We start from the raw sequence: 25,357 nt of genomic DNA, 5'->3' as shown, positions 1-25,357 counted from the left end.
TCTCCGCCCCCACCCCCACTCCGGCCTATCACCCTCACCGTAACCTCCTTCCACCTATCGCATTTCCAATGCCCCTCCCTCAAGTCCCTCCTCCCTACCTTTTATCTTAGCCCGCTTGGCACACTTTCCTCATTCCTGAAGAAGGACTCATGCCCGAAACGTCGATTCTCCTGCTCCTAGGATGCTGCCTGACCTGCTGCACTTTTCCAGCAACACATTTTCATCCCTGTATAAACATTCACTCAAGCCCATTTAACTACTGGCCTCAAGCCAGAACCTCCAGTTGGATGAGGGATGTTCTGTAAAATTAATCTTAGGCCAATTTGGCTTGAGTGATCCAGCCACAATATAGTGTTCATACCACATTCAGAAAACAATTTACAGCAGGATCCTCTGTCACAAGGTAAAGACTGGGTGAAATTGCAACAGACATATTTGTTTAGCTATCACATATATAGTTTTGTAATTTGCTACTGTAATTTCTGTTATTTTAGGTACCTACACTTTGTTGATTTAGTGCCTGACAGTTTTCAGTTCAACAATCTGATGACTATCAGTGGTCACACCTCTGTCTACAATTTTCCTGTAATCTGTATTTCAACAATTACATCAAATAAATCTTCTTAATTTTCTAATTTGTGCAATTCTGTGTAATGACTATTGTTAAACTTTTGAACGTCTGGCCTCTTTAGCCTGATTCTTTAATGTCTGTACACTGTCATTCTGAGCTGGGGTCAGTCCCGAGTCAGGATTAGCATCAGGAATACATGCTGACTAATCTTATGCCTATCCAGGTGACACAAAAGATTTTTCTTTGCAGCGAATCAAGTGTGATTATCTAACTCTTTATTCAACAGGGCACTTGGTTCTTACAATGTTTGCTCAGTTTTGTGGCATTGATGCAAAAACTTTAAGTAAATATAAAACAATCATTTTGGAAAGGCAAATCAGGGCAGGACATACACTTAATGGGAAGGTGCTAGGGAGTGTAGCTGAACAAAGAGACCTTGGAGTGCAGGTTCATAGTTCCTTGAAAATGGAGTCGCAGATAGATAGGATGGTGAAGAAGGTGTTTAGTATGCTTTCTTTTATTGGTCAGTGCTTTTTAAGTACAGGAGTGGGAAGTCATGTTGCATATGCACATGACATTGGTTAGGCCACTTTTGGAATACTGCACTCAGTTCTGGTCTCCCTGCTATAGGAAGGATGTTGTGAAACTTGAAAGAGTTCAGAAAAGATTGACAAGGATGCTGCCAGGGTTGGACGGTTTGAGCTATAGGGAGAGGGTGAGGAGGCTGGGGCTATTTTCCCTGGAGCATCGGAGAATGAGTGGTGACTTTAGAAGTTTATAAAATTGAGGGACACAGATAGGGTGACTAGCCAAAGTCTTTTTCCTGGGGTAGCTGAGTCCAAAACTGGAAGGCATAAATTTAGGGTGAGAGGGGAAAGATTTAAAAAGGACCTAAGGGGCAACTTTTTCAAACAGAGGATGGTGTGTGTATGGAATGAGCTGCCAGAGGAAGTGGTGAAGGCTGGGACAATCACAACATTTAAAAGGCATTGGATGGGTATATGAACAGTAAAGATTTACAGGGATAAGAGCCAAATGCTGGCAAATGGGACTAGATTAATTTAGGATATCTGGTCGGCATGGATGGGTTGGACCATAGGGTCTGTTTCCATGCTGTACATCTCTATGATTTAACGATTGTATAACCACCAAGGCAGATGATAACATAGGAACCAATGTATGCTATTACTCGAGAGGAGAGTGAAGGAATGGAAAATTTCCAGATCAGATGTGAAATATATGATAAATTCAAGATGGGTTGCATAAGTTTCAAAATGTTTTATCTGTTTTTGATCCAAGTTTTATTTTCATGAAACTGCTGTCTTCTGTTGCCATTGTATTGCAGATACCAGCTTTAGCTCAGTGTCCTACACACAGTATATCGTTTACACTGGAACTCCAATTCTCTTGTGCAGGAGAGGGAGCCCTTCTAATTTGTCATTACCTGCTAATTTTGACATTTCAATTCCTCACTCGAAATCATCAGCTTAAGCAGTGAAGAACAATGGGCCCAGCATCAATCGCTGTGGAACATTGATTCTCATTTCTTTCTATGCTATCCTTAACCATTACTCTCTGTTTTCTGTTCTGTAGACAGATTGCTATCTGTACTTTCCCTCTGTCTCTATACGCTGGATTTTCATCTTGGCCTTTTTGAGATAAGCCAATTGGGCCATTTCCCACATTTGGAAACTTGAGCTTTTGATACTTTCCTATTTTTCATTCCCGGAGATATTGGCAGAGAGGGTCATGTCTCTGAAATGAAAGCTGTGTTCAGAGAAGTGGGCTCATCAGAAGGCCAATCTGAGTTAGCTGAGTTCTTTTGTCAACTCCACACCACCCTCACCCTCCTCACCTCCATATATCCCTATAGCAGCCCATTTATCCTCTCCTTCATACCTCCAATGCACCCTCCATCACTCTCACTCTCACTCTCAGTATCCACTCTGATAAAGTTTTGAAATGAACAGTATACAAAATTCCGAGCAATCCAATCAAGTTGGCACATTTAACAGCAGGGCTGAGTTTACAAAAGATCATTGGAATTTAAATCTCAGTCCAAAAACATGACAGGGATAATTTTCCAACACATTTTTCTCCAGGTTTGGATGCATTACTGCACTTTTTCCATGAGTGTCATTTGGGCCACGTCAACATTGCTGCACTCTGTCTTCTCTTTTTATTCTCAACTGTGTTTAGCTTTCTTTGTTGGTGTGCCCCAGACCACTGCAATTGGCAATAGTCATGCTATACATGGAGAAGGCTGGGTTATATCCAGGCAGGCCTGCCTGTGTACTGGCATTGGACTCTTTGCTGGTCATGAAACAGCCAGCAGCAAGGGAGAAACTATTCCAGTCTTCAAGACAGATCACCAACAACCCTCTACCTTGCTCAGGCCTGCATTACTGAACTGGATGAGACCCACCCCTCTCTTAGGTGGGTTCTGGGGCTCCAGTAATATTCATCCTGCTGGGTTGCCTGCAGTACCAATGGTGGCTACGGCACCTGATGGTGTCCTGATACTGAAGAGCTGCCATCCCTAATTGGTAGCACGTGGAGGTGGTCATCTGTCATGTAGATCCCTGGAATGTTGCTACCAGCCAGGTGGACATTAAATCCAGCTCTGTGTGGAGTTGTGGCCCTATCTTCTTTTCGACCTTGAATGATGACGCCTGATTTAAAACCTAAAATCTGGGCCCTGGTGCTGAATATTGGCACTGCCATTGCTCTGCCACTACATTGTTTGAACAAATCAGGTGGATTTATTCAATGATGTTATGCCCTAAAGGGAAGCCTCAATCTGCTTCAATGAGAGCCAAATAATGAACACCGTGGTGTGTTAGCATCATGTCTGACCAATATTTGGCCACAGAGTGCAGGATCCCTGGACCCTTTAAAGGTTGGAGAGGAATGATGAGAGACATTAAGAGTTTAGGCAGATATCTGAATAAATGGGATTACGGGGCAGTACATCTTATTCTAATGGTGTGGGAAGAGTCTCTAATATTTCAAGTTTTCTGAAAAAAGCAACTTCATTTGAACAGCAAACTAAGATGTGCTTGCTGCATCTTTTCTACTTCTGCCATCTTAAATGAATCATAATTAAGCAAATGGTGCTTTTATGAATTGTTCTGTTTGTCTCCAATTCCTGATGTGTTAAAAACTTGCATGTGTTAAAAACCTCTAACAGACCCTGATACAGATTTGAGATAGCGGTGAGTGATGTAGGGGACAAAATGACTGATTTTCTTTTTTAATTTGAAGCTGCAGCTGTGGTGATTCATTCAATGAAACATGGAATTAATGTTTAGCACACTATAGGAATTCAATGTTGTTTCTTTTTTTAAAAGTACTATTCTAATATGTTTTGTGTGCTCAGGTGAACTGATTTAAGAACCATCTGGGGAAGTGGACTTTTTATAAAGAAATTGTGTAACTATTGGGATTCAGATGGACATCCAAAAATAGTAAGTTTTTCAAGCAACAACATTAAACCAATACAAGATCTGTGTACCCTTGTAGTTCCATGTATATTTACAGTAACAAGAAGAAACAAAATATTCAGTCCATCCAACCTTATATAAATATTATTGCTCTAGTTTCTATCAAATTTTTCTCACTGCTATTCTGATGGAAATGTTTGGCAGATTAGCTGTACTTGCATTAAAATTGCAGTGGGATAATTGATACAAAAAGGTTGACTATTTGTCAAGTGATATCAGATAATAATTTCCTCCCCATAGTTAAACTGTACATAACCTCAACACATGAGATGCAAGGAATTTTGGCTGGTTAAATGCATGCAGATATAACATTTTAAAAAAATAATGTTTAACTGCAAAGCATAACTTTAAAAGTACCTTCTCAGCACCTTCAGGAAGTTCAAAACAGTAGTGTTATGGTTAGTGGCCTTGCATTTAATGCCTGGAGGTGAGGCGATTCGACATTTGCAAAATGCAGGAACAGTTGCACTTCAAGGATTAAAGATACGGCATCAAGCTTGACAAAAAATAATGAAGAGTTAGGGGATGACCCTGGAAGTTGGAGTTACTCAAAGGTGCCTGTCTTCTGCAACTTAGGCAGTGAATAGAGAGAGGATTTAGAGGAGCAAAACAGGTACATGGTAATATATCAGATGACCTCCCAGAGCCTGCAAATGCAGAAGCAACAGGTTACAGACCTGTCGAGACCTGTGAGTTTACCAAATGTAAGAAAGCCTGAATGGGCGTGGCCAGCTTTCACAGACCAGGTTTTCTGGGTTTTTTTTAGCAATAGCAGTCAGAAGCTGTTTGGGATTTTGGAAGAGTTGGAAGCTTCAGTGAATGAGTTCAGTGAGTTTCTCTGAACTCTCTCTTGATGTTGTTTCCTCCTAGATTGGAGAACTGCATGTCAGAATTGTGTCTGAATTTGCCTTTTGTGAGTTTATGGGATGAGTTTATGGGATGTTTCTGCATTGGAACAGTAAAAGGTACTGTATCTATCACTCGGTTAAATTTTCCAATAGTTAAGTTATTCTAAATTCCTCTTTCTTTTGTTTATATTTGAACCATAGTATTTAAATGAATTGCATTTTGCTTAATGTCGAGTAGTTTGACTAGTTGCACCACAACTGGAACACAGCACTTCCCTTCTTTAAAATAAAGAAAATGTAAAATAAGAAAATGTAGGGTCTGGGCTGCCTTCTTAAAATATTTTGAGGGGGTCTGGTCTGGTCCTTAACAATCAACACAGAGCAGGGAGGGGATTTCTAATCTGACTCCAAAGTTAGTTAAGCAGGAGGTGTAAACCTAGCACCAAATGGGTTCTTCATGTATGTTTTCCTGCGTATCTCAGTCTAATGTTGTCAAGAACAAGGTGCCCAATCACCTCAAGATGCAACAGCAAATTGATCTCATGGTGCTGGTAGTAGTACCCTCAATTGTTTGATTCACTCATCTATTTACACACCACAATGCCCGCCCACTCTGTCTTCCTCACAGGCTCAATAAATTGGGTTTATACTCTCTGGAGCTTAGAAGAATGAGACATGATCCCATTGAAAGTTTCAGGATTATGAAAGGGCTTGCAGGGCAGTTGTTAGATGAGGCGGTGGCATCATGCTAATGCCAGTGCCTAATGGTAGGAGCACCATTGAATATACCTAAGGCTACACCTGACTGAATTTTAGCATCTTGGAGAATCAAGGGATATTTCGGGGCTTGGAGAAGGTGGAAAAGTGAAGTTGAAGTCTCAGATCAGCCACGTGAATGTCGGAGTCTGCTCAATAAGCCACATAATCTCTGTCCGCTCCTATCTCTCATCTCCTTGAATTCTGAAAAAATCTGATCGCTTGCGGGCTGCCAGAAGAGAATGTAGACTAAGGAAGCTGCGGAATTGTTATAAGAAGCAAACATGGTTCACTCATTAAGTCATGCAATGCAAATGCCTCAGTGACCACATGACTTCAGTATCACACTGTATGGTTAACCATTAATGGCATCAGGATACTTGCTCATGGATTAAAAATGCAGCCTGGGTGGGCTTGTCCATTCACCAAGAATAACAACAAAAATAAATCTGCTTGTTTTCCCTCAAAGTTGTTTAACTTCACAACAAAATCCAATGCTTATCCTTCAAATCCAAATATTTTCTCAAAGATGTTTACATCATCATGTCAATCCTTCTGGTATAGGGGTGGCATGGGGCTCCATCACTCAAAGAGCTTGCACAGGCTCAGTGTAACTGAGCAATCTGTCCACTGTACTGTCAAATATGGACTGCAGACCAGCACATACAATGTGATTACATCACAGCATCTAAACATTAATTTCTTTCCATAAATGGTTATGGGAAATTCTGCAAACATGCTCCATGACAAGAAAGTAGCATGTACAAGACATCATAAACAAAAAAAAGAGAAGCAGATCACTTGAAAATAAATATGGAAAATATGCATTTCAATGAAGCAAATTCTAGTATCATTGTTATGTTTTCTCTATGGTAATTTGCAACCTTATATCTTTTCTCCATGACAGTTTTGGAATTCTGAAAGAAGAACAGAAATTGCTGGTGAAACTCAACAGATCTGATCGCATCTGTGGGAGGAAAGCAGAGTCCAATGACTCTTCATCAGAACTGTTAGCTGCGAGAAAAAGAGTTATTTTTATGCCATAGGTGAAGTCTTTGGGGTGGGGGTGAGGGGCGCTAAGATGAAAGGTGAGCAGATAGGTGAAGATGGGAGCCCAGAGAGAGAAAAATGAAAGGTAAACAGGAGATTATGGACAGCAGGCCAGGGCAAAAGAAAACTTGAGTAAGTGATAGTAAGAGGTAACAGGAGAAAGGAATAGGTAGTTTCCCAGCTGGCAGACTTCCCGATATACCAATTAGTACCCCTGGTGATATCCCAGCTGATAGATCCAGCTGACATTCCCATTGATATCCCAATTGATACAGCTGGTGTTATGCCAGCTGAAAGACCCACCTGATCCATCCAGAGATATCCCAGCTGATACATGCCTTAGTATTTGAGCTGACCCAGTGATGTCTGAACTGACCCAACCATTCATCTCTGAGCTGACCCATCCAGTGCTGAGCTGACCCATCCAGTGCTCTGAGCTGACCCATCCAGTGCTCTCTGAGCTGACCCATCCAGTGCTCTCTGAGCTGACCCATCCTGTGATGTCCCAGCTTCCTCCCTTTACCCCTCCCTATGTTCTGCACATAAACCAACATTTTCCCAGCTACCATCAGTTCTGAGGAAGGGTTACTGGACCTTGTAATGCTTTGAAGAAGCACCTTGGGATGTTTTGTTTAATTTTACAGTTTCTGTAAAATGCATGTTGCTCTTGTGCTGTACCACTGAAAGGTTACTGCAGTGGCTCATAATATAAATGAGGCAAAAATCCACAATCAGTCAGCCACTGGGCAGTTTGGCTCCAGTCATACACTCTTGCTTCAGAATCAGAAAGTGATGGATTTGAGCCTCATTACAAAACTGGGATGCACAGTTTTACCTCAAATCTCTGTGCAGTCAAGCCCATCAAATACTGCACAGAGAGAAGTGCCGCCTTTTGAATGAGATCTACAAAACAGGATTTGCCTCTCAGTTCTTGTGAATGTGAAATAGAATACATGGTTCTGTCTGAGAGAAAAGAGAGGCAGTCTCCTGCTAACAACAGCCACCAAAAGCAGGCTCTGTTAAGCTTCATGTGCCATGCTCCAAGTGACATATAGCAGAGGCTTGAAGCAAATACCAGGAGAAAAAGATTGAGCACATTAGACAACCGACTGTTCAATATTTTTTATGATGCGGAGATGCCAGTGTTGGATTGGGATTGTCAAAGTTAAAAATCACAACACCAGGTTAAAGGCCAACAAGTTTATTTGGAGGTACAAGCTTTCAGAGTGCTGCTTCTTCGTTAGATAGTTGGTCACTCGCTACCTGATGAAGGAGCAGCACTCTGAAAGCTTGTACTTCCAATATTTTCTAATCAACCTGTTCAGAGATGTTACAACACACCTCTCGGAGCAGGTAGGATTTGTAAAGTAACCACTTCAGACATTTATTAATCAACCTCTTCGGAGATATTCTTACACGTCTCTGGAACTAACAGGACTTGAACTCGGGTCTCCTGGCCCTGAGGTATGGACACTACCATAGCACAAAAACACCCAGTAACCAGAAGTGCTATTATACACAACTGAATGATTTTTCCCATTGCCAAATCACCAGTGGCCATTTCACTTATTAATCTCCAAAAGTTTAAAAAAATCTCTGCATGTTCTAACTGATTAATTTACCTGCAAAGTCAGCTAAGGGCAATGCAGACCAGCAAAGGCAAGAGAGAGATAGGGAGAGGAAGATGGGGCTAAATTAAAATGCAAGTTGGACGAGAACCAGTAACCAATTCCTGATCCTTTAACAAATGTCCTGCACATGTGCTGCTGAGATAAAAAGAAAAGGATGTCTAAAATCTTAGTTGCAACAGGGAAGAGAGTAATGAATCTTTTCTATTTATCCTCACTCTACTGCTGTTCTGTACACTCTGTCTCTTTGAATGCCTAAGTTTTTTTTTAAAAAGTTATGAGTCACATTAAAAATTTTTAAAAGCTGCCAAAACAGACTGTCCTTTTGGTTTAATACTTGCTAAACTGGTTTGAAACTTTCAATATCTAAAGAAAGAACATACAATGTAACAAAGGGTGATTGACCAAAACAAACCGGTCGTTGTACTGCCTTCTTGAAATGGTTATAAAGTTGGTGTTTTCTCCTTTGCTTATTGCTAAAATACGATAGTGGATTGTCAGATTTCATTGCAAATATAGCTGGCGTGCTTGCAGATATACCACTTTGCATTAGCGAAAGTCAATACCCATTTGATAGATTCAAATGCAACCTTAAAGAATAGCCATGTACTACTCACCATGCACACCCAACTTGTGAATCAGTTAATAAAGAAAGTCAGAACTGACCTGGGTTACAATCAACCCACTCCTTTGATGGTGTGAAAATGAGTGAATATTCACTATCCAACTACCTGAATCTCAGAAAACCACCACAGGTTGATTTGTTTCCAAATTACTTATTATGGTTGGGCAGCAGTGGTTAGCACTGCTGCCTCACAGCGCTGGAGACCCGGGTTCAATTCCTGCCTCAGGTGACTGACTGTGTGGAGTTTGCACGTTCTCCCCGTGTTTGCGTGGGTTTCCTCCGGGTGCTCCAGTTTCCTCCTACAGTCCAAAGATGTGCAGGTCAGGTGAATTGGCCATGTTAAATTGCCTGTAGTGTTAGGTAAGGGGTAAATGTAGGGGTATGGGTGGGTTGTGGGTCGGTGTGGACTTGTTGGGCCGAAGGGCCTGTTTCCACACTAATGTAATCTAATCTAATAATTAGCATCTTCCTATTTATCCAAAGTCCCGACGTTCTGTACAATTATTGTTCCATTGGATTCGGTTTTCCCGATTTGTTTCCAGTGGCTGCTCATACTTAATAAAACTTGAGTAAATGTTTGACAAGCTGCGAGGTTACACTGAAGATAACTGAGAGACTTTGATCACACTACCAAGAGAATGATGCCTCTCCTTAACTAAAAAGGAGTGGCTCCTTCATCATACAAGAAAATCTTTGGTCTTTGTCACTAGAATTCAGATAAACAAATCCGGATGTTTTATTGACAGAGCCCTCTGGTGAATGAAGAACTTTCTTTGTTCATGAAAAGCTGCAGATTAGATTCTGTAGCATGGAATGATTGATGCGTTGAAGGGAACACTAGATAAGTATATTTAGGGAGAAGAATAAAAGGAAGTGTTGGTAATGTGACTTGCTATAAGGTGGGAGCACTTGGGTGTGGAGCAAAAACACTGATACAGAGCTTTAGTGCTGAGGAATTTGTTTCTGTGCTACATGACGTTAAGTAATTCCAAAGTAATTACTGCATCGATGCATAGTTGTTTCAGAAAGCCAGCATCTTTTTTGCATGTGTTGTGATCTTCACTGATTCCGTTCTTGAAATGACATACCCACAGCGATCAGAAAATGAGAATGTCTGTTTCACTCCAAACTCTCAATCAGGGACTGAGAGCTGCAGTTTTCCCTGACATCTCCTAGCTGCAGGTTGGGAGGGTTACCCAGCATGACTTGAATGACATGGCTGTGGACCTTATGCATCCCATAGAACTAATTTTAAAAATGCGTTCATTTTGTGGGGATGTGGGTGTTGCTGGTTGAGCCGGCATTTATTGCCCATCCCTAGCTGCCCTTGAGGTGGTGGTGGTGGTGAGCTGCCTTCTTGAACCACTGCAGTCCACCTGCTGTGGGTTGACTCACAATGCCTTAGAGAGGGAATTCCAGGACTTTGACCCAGTGACACTGAAGGAAAAGCGCTATATTTCCAAGTCAGGATGGTGAGTGGCTTAGAGCGGAATTTGAAGTGGGTGGTGGTCCTATATATGTGCTACCCTTGTCCTTCGAGATGGATTTGAAATGTGCGGTCTGAGGATATTTGGTGAATTTCTACAGTGCTTTTTGTAGATAGTACACACTGCTACTACTGAGCGTCAGTGATGGAAGGAGTGGATATTTGTGGATGTGGTGCCAATCAAGCGGGCTACTTTGTCCTGGATGGTGTCAAGCTTCTTGAGTGCTGCACTCATCCAGGTAAGTGAGGAGCATTCCATCACACTCCTGACTTGTGCCTTTCCGATGGTGGATATGCTTTGAAGAATCAGGAGGTGAGTTACCTGTCACAGTATTCCTAGTGTCTCTACTGCTCTTGTAGCTACTGTGTTTATGTGGTGAGTCCATTTGAGTTTCTGATCAATGATAATTCCCAGGATGTTGGTAATGGGTAACACCATTGGGCACACCACGCCAAGGGGCAGTGGTTAGAGTGTGTCTTATTGGTGATGGTCATAGCCTGGCATTTGTGTGACGTGAATGTTACTTGCCATTGGTCAGCTCAAGCCTAGATATTGTCCAGATCTTGTTGACTTGCACATGGACAACTTCAGTGTCTGAGGAGTCATGAATGGTGCTGAACATTGTACAATCATCTGTGAACATCCCCACTTCTGATGGAGAGAAGGTCATTGACGAATTAGTTGAAGGTGGTTGGGCTAGGACACTACCCTGAGGAACCCCTGCAGAGTTGGGATGGCTGACCCCCAACAACCACTTTCCTATACGAGTCTACCCACCAAAGAGTTTGCCCCCTGATTTTCACTGAGTCCAGTTTTTCCAGGGCTCCTTGATGCCACACTCGGTGAAATGTCAAATCTGTCACTCTCACCTCACCTCTGGAATTCAGCTCTTCTGTCCATGTTTGAAACAAGGCTGTAACAAGGTCTTCTTCCCTTCCCAGCTTGAATAGTCCATGTTGCAGCTGGACAGTAAGGTGCTTGCTGTCCACAATATCCTTCATTATTATTTGACAAACAAGTGCTTTTACTTCTAAAATATCTGACTGACTCAAATGTTTTCTGGTTGCACAACATGTTTACAAGACATCAACAAAAACTGATGCTGTTATAAATCCATTGTTTATGTTTCTGTTATTCAGACTCTTGCATGAGACACATGCTTGAAGTCTATAAAGCTCACATGTTGTCATCACAATGTTTGACTGACTTTCTGTGACATTTCCCATTCTATGCCAACATTTGGTGTCTGCTGTCAGGATGTTCAATGCTTACAGGATTATTGATGCTATAGAGTGAGTTTCAGACATTGTTCTGGTGTACATGTTTGGTCCATTATAAAATTTAAAAAAACACTTTTTCTCCCCAAGTTTATCATGTTTGTGACAGCTAGAATCTCACTGCACAGAAACAGTTATCAAATAAGTCATATTCTTTCCCCGTATCTCTGGAAAGAGGTGTTTTTTTGAGAAGGGTGATGGACTTGAATGAATTGAGTAAGTCTTTGAGTCACAGTATAATGGCACCAGTCTTATTGAAACCTCTGGCTTACACACGCAATGACAGCATGTATAATATTCTATCATCCTTCAGATCATTGCACTCACATGCAGACAGAACAATATTACAAGGATGTGCAAAAGTAATATACTATGGATACTGGAAATCTGAAATAAAAACTGAAAATGCTGGAGAAACTCAGCAAGTCTGGTAGTGTCTGTGGATTCAGAAACAGAATCAACAATTGGAGTCTGATATGGAGTCTTCTTCAGTTTGATGCTGAGTTTTTCCAGCGCTTTTTGTATATTATTATTTATTGTGCTAAAACAGAATGTTCTCTGCAATATTAATCAGAATGTTATCAGCCGGACATATGTATATATCTCTAGTTAACAAAAAGAACAGTTTTCAAAGCAAAGGACATTTGGTTGACTTTATCTGAAATGATGCTTTTGTGAAGAATACAGATAGCTTTCTGGGAGATGCAGAGTCTATGGGGGTGATGTGACTCTGGTTTTGGGGATAAATAAACCACTGGTATTTGAGTTACAGTGAGAAAGAAAGATTGCCATAGGTCTGAGGGAAAACAGCCTTACCCCTCTATTTCTTTCATTAAAAATGTCCCTCAACATCGAAACATAGAAAGTAGAAACAGCAGTAGGCCATTCAACCCTTTGATCCTATTCATTATGATCATGGCTGAACATTCAAGTCAGTACTCAGTTCCCACTTTCTCCTCATTTTGATCCTTTTAGCTCTAAGAACTGTATAAAACTTCTTCTTGAAAACATTCAATGTTTTGTCCTCATCCACAGACTCATCGTTTCCACGCTGTATGTCTCTGCTACTGTTTGGGGGGGGGAAGAAATTTCACTTCATCACAGTCCTAGATGGCCTACTCTATATGTGATCAAAGCCCTCCCCCGCTCTTGCTGTCCTCATGCTACCTGAGCTCCTGCTTTCCCTTCACTCCCCCAGCTCCAGTTCTCCCTATGCTCACTCCAAGTTCCTTCTCTCTCTGCACTCTCTTCGCTCCCTGCTCTCCACAAGTCCTTGCCTCTCCTTGCACTCCTACTCTCTCTTTTAAAAGAGATTGCAGAACATGGAGATGCAGAGGGATCTGGGTGTCCCAGTACGTAAATTACAGAAAGTTAGAATGCAGGAACAGTAATCGATTAAGGAAGACAAACGCTATATTGTCATTTATTAAAATGTGAATAGAAGATAAAAGGAAGGTTTTGCTTTCGCTGTAAAAGGCCATCTGTTTTCTTAAAGCAGATTTGAAATGCTCCTTGTATTTGAAATATCCTAATACTTTGTGTGATCAACTTTGTGGCCTATCTTCCTATAACTTACCTTCTCAGTGGCGCATTTAAAGGATAAAACTGTGCAAAAAGTCCTGGTGTCCTTTCACCAGGATAGGGGGTTTCAAGTCAAGGTGGTGCATTTTTAAGGTGAGAGGAGAAAGATTTAAAAAAGACTTGAGGGACACTTTTTTACATAAAGAGATGGATGTGGATGTTGACACAATTACTACATTTAGAAGACATTTGGATAGATACATGAATGGGAAAGGTTTGGAGATACGTTGAATGAGTTTAATTTGGGATTAATTTCAGCATAAGCTGGATGAATCAAAGAGTCTGTTTACATGCTATATGACTCTAATTATGATTATGATTGATGAAGACAAGATAATTTGTTCCTTATGTGTGCCCCTTATTCTCTTCACTTTATTGTAAACAAAATGTCCATTTTGAGAAGCATCAAAATTCCTCTACATTAAACCTCAAATGACTGAACCTACTCTCCCCAATATTAAAAGTCATTAATTACGTTATTAGCCATGCAGCCAGTTCTTGTTATTAACAGTCATTAAATGTAAACATTCAATAACTTATCACAAAAGCAATCCTTTACCAATGAATAGTGGCAAGGTTGAATTATGATATTACCAAATTTATCACAAATTACTACCAGTGTTAATTCATTGACATTTTACAAGGCTTCAGCTGGAAATTTTACTTTACAGATTCGCGTTTTCTATTCTGTGAGGCTTTCAGGGAATTGATAACAAACATAACTTGTAATTTTATAGCACCTTTCATGGGAACATTCAAGTGATTTGCAATCAATGAGGCACTTTTGAAATGCAGTCACTGTTGTAGCACATACAGTAAGTAATTTTGGGTTCTATAATCACGGCCAGTTGTTTAAACAATGTTGGCTCAAGGATAAGTATTGCCAGGGCTATCAGGAACAACTGATCTGCTCCTCTCCAAAATAGTGTTGTGGGGTCCTATAAATCTTCTTTTGATGTCTGATCTGAAATATGGCACCTCCAACAGCGCAACATTGTGTCAACCCTGCACTGGAGTAGCAGCCTCTTTTTGTTCATTTTCTTATGGGATGCAGGTATTGCTGGCTGGCTAACATCTATTGCCTGACCCCAGTTGTCCTTGAGAAGGTGGTGGTGAGCTGCCTTCTTGAACCGTTGCAGACTATGTGCTGTGGGTAGATCTGCAACACTTTTGGGGAGGGAATTCCAGAAGTTTGACCCAGTGACAGTGAAGGAATTGCAATATATTTCCAAGTCAGGATGGTGAGTGGCTTGAAGGGTGAACTTGCAGGTGGTGTTCCCATGTATCTGCTGCCCTTATCCTTCTAGGTGGAAGGTAATGTCTAAGAATCTATGGCAAATTTCTGCAGTGCATCTTGTAGATGGTACACACTGCTGGTACTGAGCGTCAGTGGTGGAGGGAATAGTTGCTTAGGGATGCAGTGCCAATCAAATGAGCTGCTTTGTCCTGGCTGGTCTCTTGAGTGTTATTTGGGCTGCACCTATCCAGGCAAGTGGGGAATTTTCCATCACATTCCCAATTTGTGCCTTGTAGATGGTGGACAGGTTCTGGCTTTTATAAGTTTGAAGTCTTGACATTTAGAGAGAGAGCTCAGTGTATTAACTGCTAAGCCACAACTGGTGCCAACCTGGTGTTACAGCTCACTGGCTGCTTGGTGGTACCTCTGCCAAAAGGCGTTAACCTACAGGAAATGGCATGCAGTCAGACGAGTAAATGTGATGTGCTCAGAATGTCACATAGGTCAGGAGAGGCTTATAATTAGGTGCCTGCTGCCAGGATTGTCTACTGACGTACCATACAATGCTGTCAGGCTTCTTAAAAGAATCAAACTCTCCTTCAGGCAGAATGGATGGTTGCTGCTTCCTTTCTTACTATAAGATTAATCTGCTGAAAAAAAATCAATTCTTTTTATGATATTCTTCAGACTATTATTCTGCACAAAAAACATTTTTGCTTTCCATTGTTCTGCTGAGTTTTGCCTCATCACCTATACTTAAACTCTGCTCAAAGATACAAACATAAAGCTGCAGAGACTGGACATCTAAAACAAAAACTGAAAACCTTAGAGACCCTGAGCTGCTCAGGAAGGATCTGGAGGTTATCAAAGCTTTGGTGAATGTTAAAAGGTGCCACCAGATGGCAGTAATAAACATGCAAGCTATTGCAAGATAATTCTTTAATTCACTTGTGGGATGTGGGTGTCACTGGCTCGGCCAGCATTTATTGCCTGTCCCTAGTTGCCCTTGAAAAGGTGGTGATGAGCTGCTTTCTTGAACCGCTGCAGTCCAGCTGCTGTGGGTTGTCCCACAATGCCTTAAGGGAGGGAATTCCACAATTTTGACCCAGTGTCGGTTTTTTTTGGTGAATTTGGTGAATAATCACATTGATTTTACTCACTTTAGAGAATTAAAGATAATTTTAAAAATTTGGGAAACTGTTGTATTTCAGTCATGTAAACTGCATCAATTTATACAACCACAGGTTGACACTATTGTGGAAGTAACTGCATGTAATCAAAAGTTTGAAAATACTTTATCATAAGCATCCTGTCCCTTCCGCCAGATAATACCCATGCAGAAATAAAACAAACTGGGTTCACTTTCTCTTGTTCAGAAATGAAAAAGGCAACTTTCCAGCATGGTCATTTACATCAATTTTTACTATGAAAAACACTGAAGAGTCACTAATTCATGAACGTTGCTGGATGGTGGCTTTTGCAGGTTAACATTTGAAATGATCTTGGAAGCATATCTCTACTTATACACTAAAAAAGGCATTATTTATGTGGATAATCTTCAGTGTGCAGCAATTACTTAAATCTTCATTTGTGATATTCTTTCTAGATCGCTTTTCAATCTGACTAAACAGACGTTGCATTGGAATGAATACTCCACTACTTTTAACTTGTTATTTAAAATGTAGAGGCCTTTACACACTGAGCATTGAAATTCACTTTTAGACTGACTAACTGGTAAGAGTGAGTGTTCATAGTTCTGAAGTTTGGTTATGTACAATTCTGAAACTTCAAAGTCAAACACAATGTTAAACTTTCTGAGCCTTATTTGGCAGTGATTAAAAAAGAATACTGATCGCAACAGAATTGGCTAACAACTCATATCCTGACTGCACGGATTACTTACTATTATCCCAATCAGAATAAAGATTTAGAATGCTCCTTGCTCGAGTACAAACAGAACCCCATTGGTGAAGAAAGCAATCAAATCCAGAACTCTATCAGAAAAGGACATGAACATATGGACAATGGCAGTCTGCCCATTCTGTCTTGATCACACACAACACACATCACTGGACACAAATGGACAGATGAGAAATAAAGTAGCCATTACAGTCCCTGATAGATTTAAACTGGCAAAATGTAAAAGTCTCACCTTCTTCATAAGTATTAGGGCTTGCAACATGATGTGAATATGAGAGTAGTTACTACTTTTAGTGTTTACTAAAAGGACTGGTCAACATAAAATTTTCAAATAAGCAAAATGATCTGAAATTTGCCAATTTTTACCACAAACTTAATTCAATTCCTGTCGTTATGACTGGTAAAAATAATTGCAATTATATCGAATTAGACAACAGGAATGTGGGTGCAGTGGCAGAAAGCGATGACATTTTCTAACTTTTGAATGTGTCTCAAGAGAGTGTTGCTTACTTGATATAATCTAATGTACTAAAAGAATCATTCACCATTTGAAACAATTTCCTTCCAATAATTGCACTATTCTCAAAGAAGGCAGATGACCTACATTGACAGCTATCTCAGGCGTCTGATATGAGAAAGTGAACTATTTAACTCGGCCTCTGATTTACATCTAATTGTAGCAAAACTGATCTCCATTGAATGTTTGCCCTCAAGCCAACAAGACAAAATGAGGCCTATACTTATGTCTTTCAACTCAAGATTCCAACACTCTTACTCGATTGTCAATGATTTGTCACAGGATAAGACATTGGCTTTGGTACTCTGTGTCATTATGTTACCTCTTCCTCACAATTTTACATTCTGTGCCTCCCCCCTCCCTCTGTTCTGACTGTGATTGTTCCACAAGGCTGAAACCAGAGACATTTGTAGTCGTTCATGTGGAGTCAAGCAGAACCGAGTACGAGACATGACCAAGGTTAGAAGCGGAACCACTCCCCTCCCCCCCTTCCCCCCTTTAATGCAATGCTGTTTGGAAGATTGAAGGCAACAACAACAACTGCCAGATTGCTCCCATATCTATTAATAGGTGAAAGCAAAAATGTCTATTCAGTGATGGTGAGTCATCTGACCACAAGTGCTTAGATCCCTGTTTCTGTGATTTTTAATTGATTGTTTTCAGTACTCATCGAGATGTATAGCATTGAAAGAGACCCTTCAGTCCAACTCATTCATGCCGACCAGATATCCCAACCTAATCTCATCTCATATGCCTGCACTTGGCCCATATCCCTCTAAACTCTTCCTATTCATATACCTATCCAGATGCCTTTTAAGTGCTGTAATTATACCAGCCTCCACCATTTCCTCTGGCAGCTCATTTCATATACGTACCACCCTCTTGTGTGAAAATGTTGTCCCTCAGGTCTCTTTTATATCTTTACCCTCTCACCCTAAATCCATGCCCACTAGTTCTGGACTCCCCTACCCCAGGAAAAAGACTTTGTCTATTTACCCTATCCATGCCCCTCATGATTTTATAAACCTCTATAAGGTCACTCCTCAGCCTCCAAAGTGGCAGAGGAGGAGGTTGAGGTATGAACAGATAATAATGAAGGATTGTCCTTCCCATCTTGAGGTGAGCTGACAATTGACAAATAGGGATCTTGTGGCACATGGTACTGTGCCTGCCTCAGAGCCAAGAGGTGTGGGCTCAAGTCCCATCTGTTCGAGAGGTGTGGCATAACTCATTTGAACAAATTGATTCAAAAATTTCTGCAACTGACAATTCATCTGAAACTGCCAAGATAAGTAATTTCAATTAATGCTTGGATTTGATTTCTCTTTTTGTATTTCTACTTTCTATCTTTTCTACTCTCTACTTAAAGCAACTTACCATACAAGTGGTAGTTCCTTATACTGGAGATGACCATTTTCTTTGCCAACTACTCTTCAATTCTTAACAGAAATTACTTTTAATATCTTTGACAAGAACTGTGTATTCAACCTTCAAGAGCCCTCACCAGAATTTCAAGATTTTAAGTACTTAAAATCCTAACAATGGAGAAGAAATGAGAAATGAGTTACTGTAAATTTTTGTGTATTGTGCCTTTCATTTCCTGAGTCATGTGCTTTATTTGCTTAATAGTTAACACCAAAGTGTGAAAAGGAAACTGTCTTCTTTAGAATTTCAGTAACCTTTCAAAAGTATGTAGTTAGCCAATATTACAAGAGCGCATTATCACAAGTTTAGTCATGATCGCTTCCATAAGATGCAATGGTGTTTAGATTTTGTAAGCAATCATCCACAGAGTTGTTACAAAGAAGAGACCTGTTCCCTGGATGCTGCCCGACCTGCTGCGCTTTTCCAGCAACACATTTCCAGCTCTGATCTCCAGCATCTGCAGACCTCACTTTCTCCACAAAGAAGAGACAGTTGACTGTCTACTTCTCTGTCTGCAGAAGGTGCCCGACCTGCTGAGTTTTTGTTTATATTTTGGATCTCCAGCATCCACAGCACTTTGCTTTCATTATACAGTATTAATTATACAGTGTTATACAGACATTGTTTTCAATAGGGATTTGCTGAGGTGTAATTGTCAGCTTGTAAATTTTTCACTGTCAATGAAACAAATTTAAGAAAAGGCCATCGTCACTATTCTGGTTTCTGTCATTACTTGAGTGCTGTATTGGTCGAAATAATCTCTTTTAGATAAGATCTTAAATAAGTCTAAGGTCTTCAGTCTCTAAAGGTGTGTGTAAAAGGATAGAGAGATTCCTAGGTCAACCACTATCCTCAATCAAAAACAGATTAATGAGTGAAAGTGTTCAGTCATTCTTGGTAGTACTCTGCTGTGGGAAACTAGCCTGTTTTGTTTGTCTCCATAACGGGAAAGCGATTTCATTTGTTGATGAGACATTTGGCACAGCCTGAGGATCTGATCTTCAAGTCCAACATTTCTGTTAAGTGTATTATTTTCAACAATAATGCTTAGTCCAAAATAAATTAAAATTAAGGCAAAATATGCTGTAGCAAATGCTGGGCCGTTCAATATTATATTCTGTACAATAATGGTATGAATAGAAATTAATGCAACTGAATGACAAGAATCTTTTCATATAATTTACTGTCCGTTTTCTTTTCATTGGGTAGGCTTGGATGTCTATTTTTACATAACTCACTTATAGCAACTCATGCCAAGTCACTTAACTGCATAAATCTAAGTGCATAATGTAGTCAGTTGACCCACGGTGTCCGTATCAACTTAATTTTGCAGCAGTCTAAATAAATACCAATTACCTGCCCTTTCCCTCTTCCATGTCTAACCAGCAGAGTTAGCTTGAATAAGTTACTTAGACGGCACTGCTTTATTTCAACCAGAACCATAGCCAATGTTAGGCAAAACTTACACCACAAAGGAAAATGAGTCTGAGTGGGGGAGGCAGATATATTTTATTCCTTTTCTTTCAAAGACATGAATATTGCAAGATGATTAGCTCCTCTACTGCTAACTCCAGATCACTTTCTACTGTAAGGATGCCACTCTCCCTTTTCCTCAGAATTCCTGTGTTGCATCAGGTTTGGGTTTCCTATGGGGCATCTATATTGCCAGGAATCACATTATATTCTTCTGGGTGTCAAGGGCAATTTCTCATCAATCATGATGCAGAAGATGGACTTGCATGAGATGAGGTTAAGGTGATAACAGCAGCAAAGGGAGGGGTTTGTAATCACCACTCCCACTGACAGGCTGTTTCCTGATGGTGGGTTGACTCGTAGGAGGAGGTGATGCTTATGAAAGATTAACGACAGCCAAGAACAAGATGCCAGAGCCTTGTTGTGAAAGTTGGAATATACAAATCAGAAATTTATGATTTGCTTTCACAGGTTTGTGAACAATTTGTACAAAGACCATTGGACATGTGCAGAAACCAGATAAACATATCACTCGTGGAAGTCAGTAACCTAGGAGGCGGGAGAAAAAGCTCTGAGCAGGAAGAAAATGGATTTTTTAAAAAAATTATCGAGAATGTAAGTCCAAAACTCTGACAACAGAAACTCCAAGGTAGAGTCAGAAACATTTTAAACAGCTTCAAACAGAGTGTTAGAAATGGTATCACACCTGAGCAGAAAATGAAATTTGATACAAAGAAACAAACTCATGACGTGATTAAGGCATGGTTGAAATGAAATTTAACTGTGCAGGATTACAATGTAATGTAATGACAGGTGACAGTAAATCTGAAGAATCAATACAGGTCTCATTAGTATTACTAAGTACCTAATCTGAGTTGTTTGCAGAACAAGCCTTAGACAGAAAATGAACAGATGTTTATAACAACTTGTATTTATAAAGTGCCTTGAAGACAGTAAAATATTTGCAGAGTTATAGAACAAGATTTGATATCAAGTCATATAAGGAGATATTAAGACAAATGAGAAATAATCTTAGCCAAATGTTAAGGTTTGAATGGGTTTTTTTTAAAAGGAACACATGGAGGGAATTCTAGAATTAGAATCTGAGGAGCTGAAGGAATAGCCACAAATGCTGGTGTGATTAAAATCAGGAATGTTTCAGAGACCAAAATTGGTCCACCTGACACATATTCCCTTCCCCTCCTTTGTCAGCATTCTGCAAGGACTGTTTCCTCTGGATACCCTAATCAACTCCTCCTCCATTCCCAAAATCCCTCCCCCACAGCCTCACCTCACCTTCCCATGCAATCACAGAAAGTCTAACACTTGCCCATTTACTTGTTCCCTCCTCACCTTCCCAAGCCCCTGACATATCTTCCAGGTGAAGCAGCGAGTTACCTGCACCTCACTCAATCTTGTCTGCTGTTTTCGCTGCTCACAGTGTGGTCTCCTCCATGTTTGGGCGGTGAAACACAGGCTGGGTGACCACGTGGCAGCACAGTTACATTCTGCTTGCAAAAATGACCCTGGGCTTCCAGTTGCCCGCCACTTCAACACACCACGGTGTTCCCTGGCCAACATCTCAGTCTCAGGCTTGCTGCAAGTGCTCCAGGAAAGCTGAGTGCAAGCTGGGAGAACAACACCTCATTTTCCACTGAGGCCGCCTTCCGGACTCAATATCACGTTCAATCATTTTAGAATCTGTGCAACTTCTCCAAATCCTTACTCCAAACCCACCACTCCCAGCCCTCTGACCACATGGGCTGATTTCAGCAAGCCAACCAATTTCCACACAATAATGGTATCCATTATCAAATTTTATTTCTCCCTGGCTCATCACGATCCATCCTAACCATCATGCCCTGCCTGTCTGGGCTCCATTTCTGCCTATTTTCTTACTCCTTTACCCTGCCAGCCAGCCCCAACCCCTCCTCTGCAGCCTGTACAACCACCTTTTCACTAATAGTTCTGCAGAAGGGTCATTGGACCCAAAACGTTAACTCTGCTTCCTTTCCACTATTGCTGTTGCATTTCTCCTGCAATTTCTGTCTTTATTCCAAAATTGAAGGAATATGTACATCTTGGAGGGTCAGAGGACGAGAGGAAGTTGCAGAAAGAGGAAGGGTGAGGCTACGGGGAACTTGAAAACAATGATGAGAATTTTAAAATCAAGAAGTTGTGAAACGGCCAGGACAATTAGGTCATCAAGCACAGGGGTGATGGCTTAATGGGACTTAGTGTAAATAAATGAATGTTGAGCATGACCAAACCTGAGGACAAAGCACAAATAAAATAGATGTAACTCTAATGGATGAAACTGAAATTAAAAGGACGGAAGGAGCTAAAGTTGGGCGCGACTAAGAAAAGGGGCAAAATGTAGGAACCGAGTTCACCGTTGAAAACATCATGCATCGGGGAGCAGTAATACTGCTGTAATATGTAACCTCAACTCTCCTATTACGTTGGCTGCCGTCAGACTGAAAAAGGTTCTCCCAGAGTGGGCAATATTGTTAATCATTTTCTGTATTTTAAGCAAGTTGTTAGCTCTGCTACATCCAGCAGGAGGTTGAGCAGCATCAAATATAACATTAATTTCTAAACTGTGGACTCAGGAGAGGTTTAAATCGAATAATTCCATTTTAAAAGAGAGCTCGAAGACACTAATTACCTAATCAGTTATGGAATTTCCAGTTAACTAAAACAACTTCATATTCCTGGCTTTCGATATTTTCAAAAAACAAAGTCAGTTCTGTGAAGGTATTTTAAACGTGAATGAATTCCAGTAGGGTGCCCCAGGGTTGGGCCATTTCGACGTGCAACACTTTAATGAACAGTGAGTCAACGGGAAAACAAAACTGCCAGTCGGTTCAACTTTTTTCTCACTCCCTCGTTGAGATTTCGTTGAATATCTTGGGCCAGCTGCATCTTGTTTCTGTTTTTGGCAAATTGTAAAATTGACCTGGATAGGTTGAAGTAAAGCTAACTATAATTGAATCACAACCACCTGATGAAGGAGCGGCGCTCCGAAAGCTAGTGCTTCCAATTGAACCTGCTGGACTATAACCTGGTGTGGTGTGATTTTTAACTTTGCACACCCCCAGTCCAACACCGGCGCCTCCAAATCATAACTGAACCAGTCATATCTTTTCTCCTTGACAACGTTGTGTTATGGGTACATGGTGTGCCCCACTCCGTGCTCCACCGAGCACAGGAATTAACTTTTATTTTCACATGGTCCCTGCTTAGCTGAATAGAAAAGCTAGAAGTCCCTCTACCAGTTGGTTTCAGGAGACTCGACTAGCCAGTCAAAAATAAGAAAAAGAAAAAAATATCAAGGGCAAAAGCAATTTGTAAAGAAGGAGATTTCCAAAATATAAAAACTCAAATAGAGGTAAACAATTACCATCTTATTAATGGCTCTGTACCAATTGACTATGCACTACATCTATTAGTTCTGCAGTACTTTTCAAAAGCCCCCCACCCTTTTCCCCTTCTGTGTAAAAAGACTACAACATTGGCACAACGATGTCCTACGGAAACAAGTGGGAACGAATGTTTTGTTTTTCAACCTCTGGTTGTCTGGGAGGTGTCCAGTTGACCTGACCCATACTTAGCGTTCTCTGCTCTTCCCGAGCGGAGATTTCCGACTTTCACTTGGAACTCGACGGCTCTGCAAGGATTTCCTGCAAAATGGGTCACGGGTCTGATTGTCCGTGAGTGTATTGTACAGAATATATGATACAGAATTAAAAATCGCACAACGCCAGGTTATTGTCCAACAGGTTTATTTGGAAATACCAAGCTTTCGTCAGGTATTTCCAAATAAACCTGTTGCACTATAATCTGATGTTGTGTAACTTTTAACTTTGTACCACCCCAGTCCAACACTGGCACCTCCACATCATATAATACAGAAGGCAGTGTGCACCGCAGTTCCCCAGAACTACCATATTCACCTCTCACACTCAAACTGTGCACAACGCATGAAAAGGCAGTGATATTTAATACCCTCCCAGTTAAGTTAAAAATTTCAACCTCCTGGGGTGGATCATATTTCACCTACAAAAGTAAACGTGATTCATGTGAGTAAATTTTGCCAGCAATGAACAAACTGGAGATTAATGTCTGATGCCTGTGACTAAACATCGCCAATTAAAGGTTGTAAATGAGAATGCTGCCGATTTATCGGTTTCTGTTACAGAGGTGGAACAAATTCCAATGCTACCTTTAAGAGTGTGAATGCTCTTTCTCTTCAATGGCTTACCTATATCTCAGTCGGCTAGGTTCCTTCTCACCATGATCGGGTGCAGTTCCAGTTGAGACACAGCTGATGAGTTTCCCCACCTTCTCCCCCTTTCTGATGTGTGTAATGTGTAAGACAGCTCTGCACCAACCGAACCGTCCCTTCCACTCTGCGCCTCCTAAGCTGTCTGCGGCTTGCAAGTTATTGCCAGGGAAGATTGCAACGCGGAGAGCCGTCCCCCTTTTGTATGTGTGTGTGTTTGTGTAACTGCGGCCAGGGATTGGCGAAATGCCAGTGCCTTCAGATCACAGGCACGCCTACAAAAGGCGATTGAAGAACAAGAGGCAGCCTCCCGCGCACACACACAAGCGGTCACTCTCACTCATTCCAGCACAAGGACACAATCTCCCAACCCAGCGACCACAAGAAAGTGCAGACAGGGCACGCATTTGCTAACTCGGGGCATCATGGTGACTTGAGGTTTCTGTCTGCACTGGGAAATAAACGAGCATCACTTTGGTAGATGGGACAAGCATTTCTGTAAGACCAGAGCGGTTCCCCTTTCTTTCAGCTGATACATCTTTGGAAGATTTACTTACCTAATCTCCGGGATTCAGTCATATTCTTAACAACAGCGACAGAGAGAGTGCTGGAGAAAGGCAGAGCCAAGCGAGAGGGAAACAAAACATTTCCAGTCGATTAGGTGGGGGTGCCGGGTGTTGGACTGGGGTGGACAAAGTTAAAAACCACACATCACCAGGTTACAGTCTAACAGGTTTATTTGGAAGCACTAACTTTCCGAGCACCGCCCCCCTTCGAATTCGAAACATTAACTATTTCGCCCTCTCTCCAGATGCTGTTGAATTTCTCCAGCACTTCCTGTGTTTGTTTCAGGTTTCCGGCATCCAGGACTCTGCTTTTATCTTCAAGAGTTTCTTGCAAGGCAATAGATAGAATCTTGGGGATGAGGGGCTTCACGTTTTTATTGCTGTAAATGCCTGAAAGCAATGCAGTCTGTCACTAACGAGACGGATTTCCCATTGCAGAACCAAGCAGCTGGAGAGCACTGGAAAGCGGGTGAAGTTTTCTGAAGTAAGCTCTCAGTCATCACAGAGTTATCTTCGGTGTGGTTGGTCTTCCACTTCGAGCAGCTTCCTTGCCAACACTCTCACTTTGATTTCCTCATACCTGCGCCAGCTCTCCCACTCTTCACCTC

The 25,357-nt window shown here is 41.1% G+C and overlaps 1 protein-coding gene across 2 annotated transcripts in view; it reads right to left on the bottom strand.

The window, feature by feature from the left end:
- Nucleotides 1–24,391, bottom strand: part of LOC122557123 (cysteinyl leukotriene receptor 1-like) — a 29,486-nt gene extending 5,095 nt beyond the window's left edge. Inside the window, exon 1 of one of the 2 annotated variants that reach the window (XM_043704462.1) lies at nt 24,163–24,391. The gene's annotated coding sequence lies outside the window, so the exon portion shown is untranslated. The remainder of the gene's footprint in view (nt 1–24,162) is intronic. The other variant, XM_043704463.1, reaches the window with a different exon arrangement.
- Nucleotides 24,392–25,357: the final 966 nt, after the last annotated feature.

Source organism: Chiloscyllium plagiosum, chromosome 15, assembly GCF_004010195.1.
Source record: "Chiloscyllium plagiosum isolate BGI_BamShark_2017 chromosome 15, ASM401019v2, whole genome shotgun sequence".
NCBI classification, from domain to species: domain Eukaryota; kingdom Metazoa; phylum Chordata; class Chondrichthyes; order Orectolobiformes; family Hemiscylliidae; genus Chiloscyllium; species Chiloscyllium plagiosum.
Note: the sequence above shows the minus strand (reverse complement) of the source record. Positions and strands in the feature narration are given on the sequence as shown.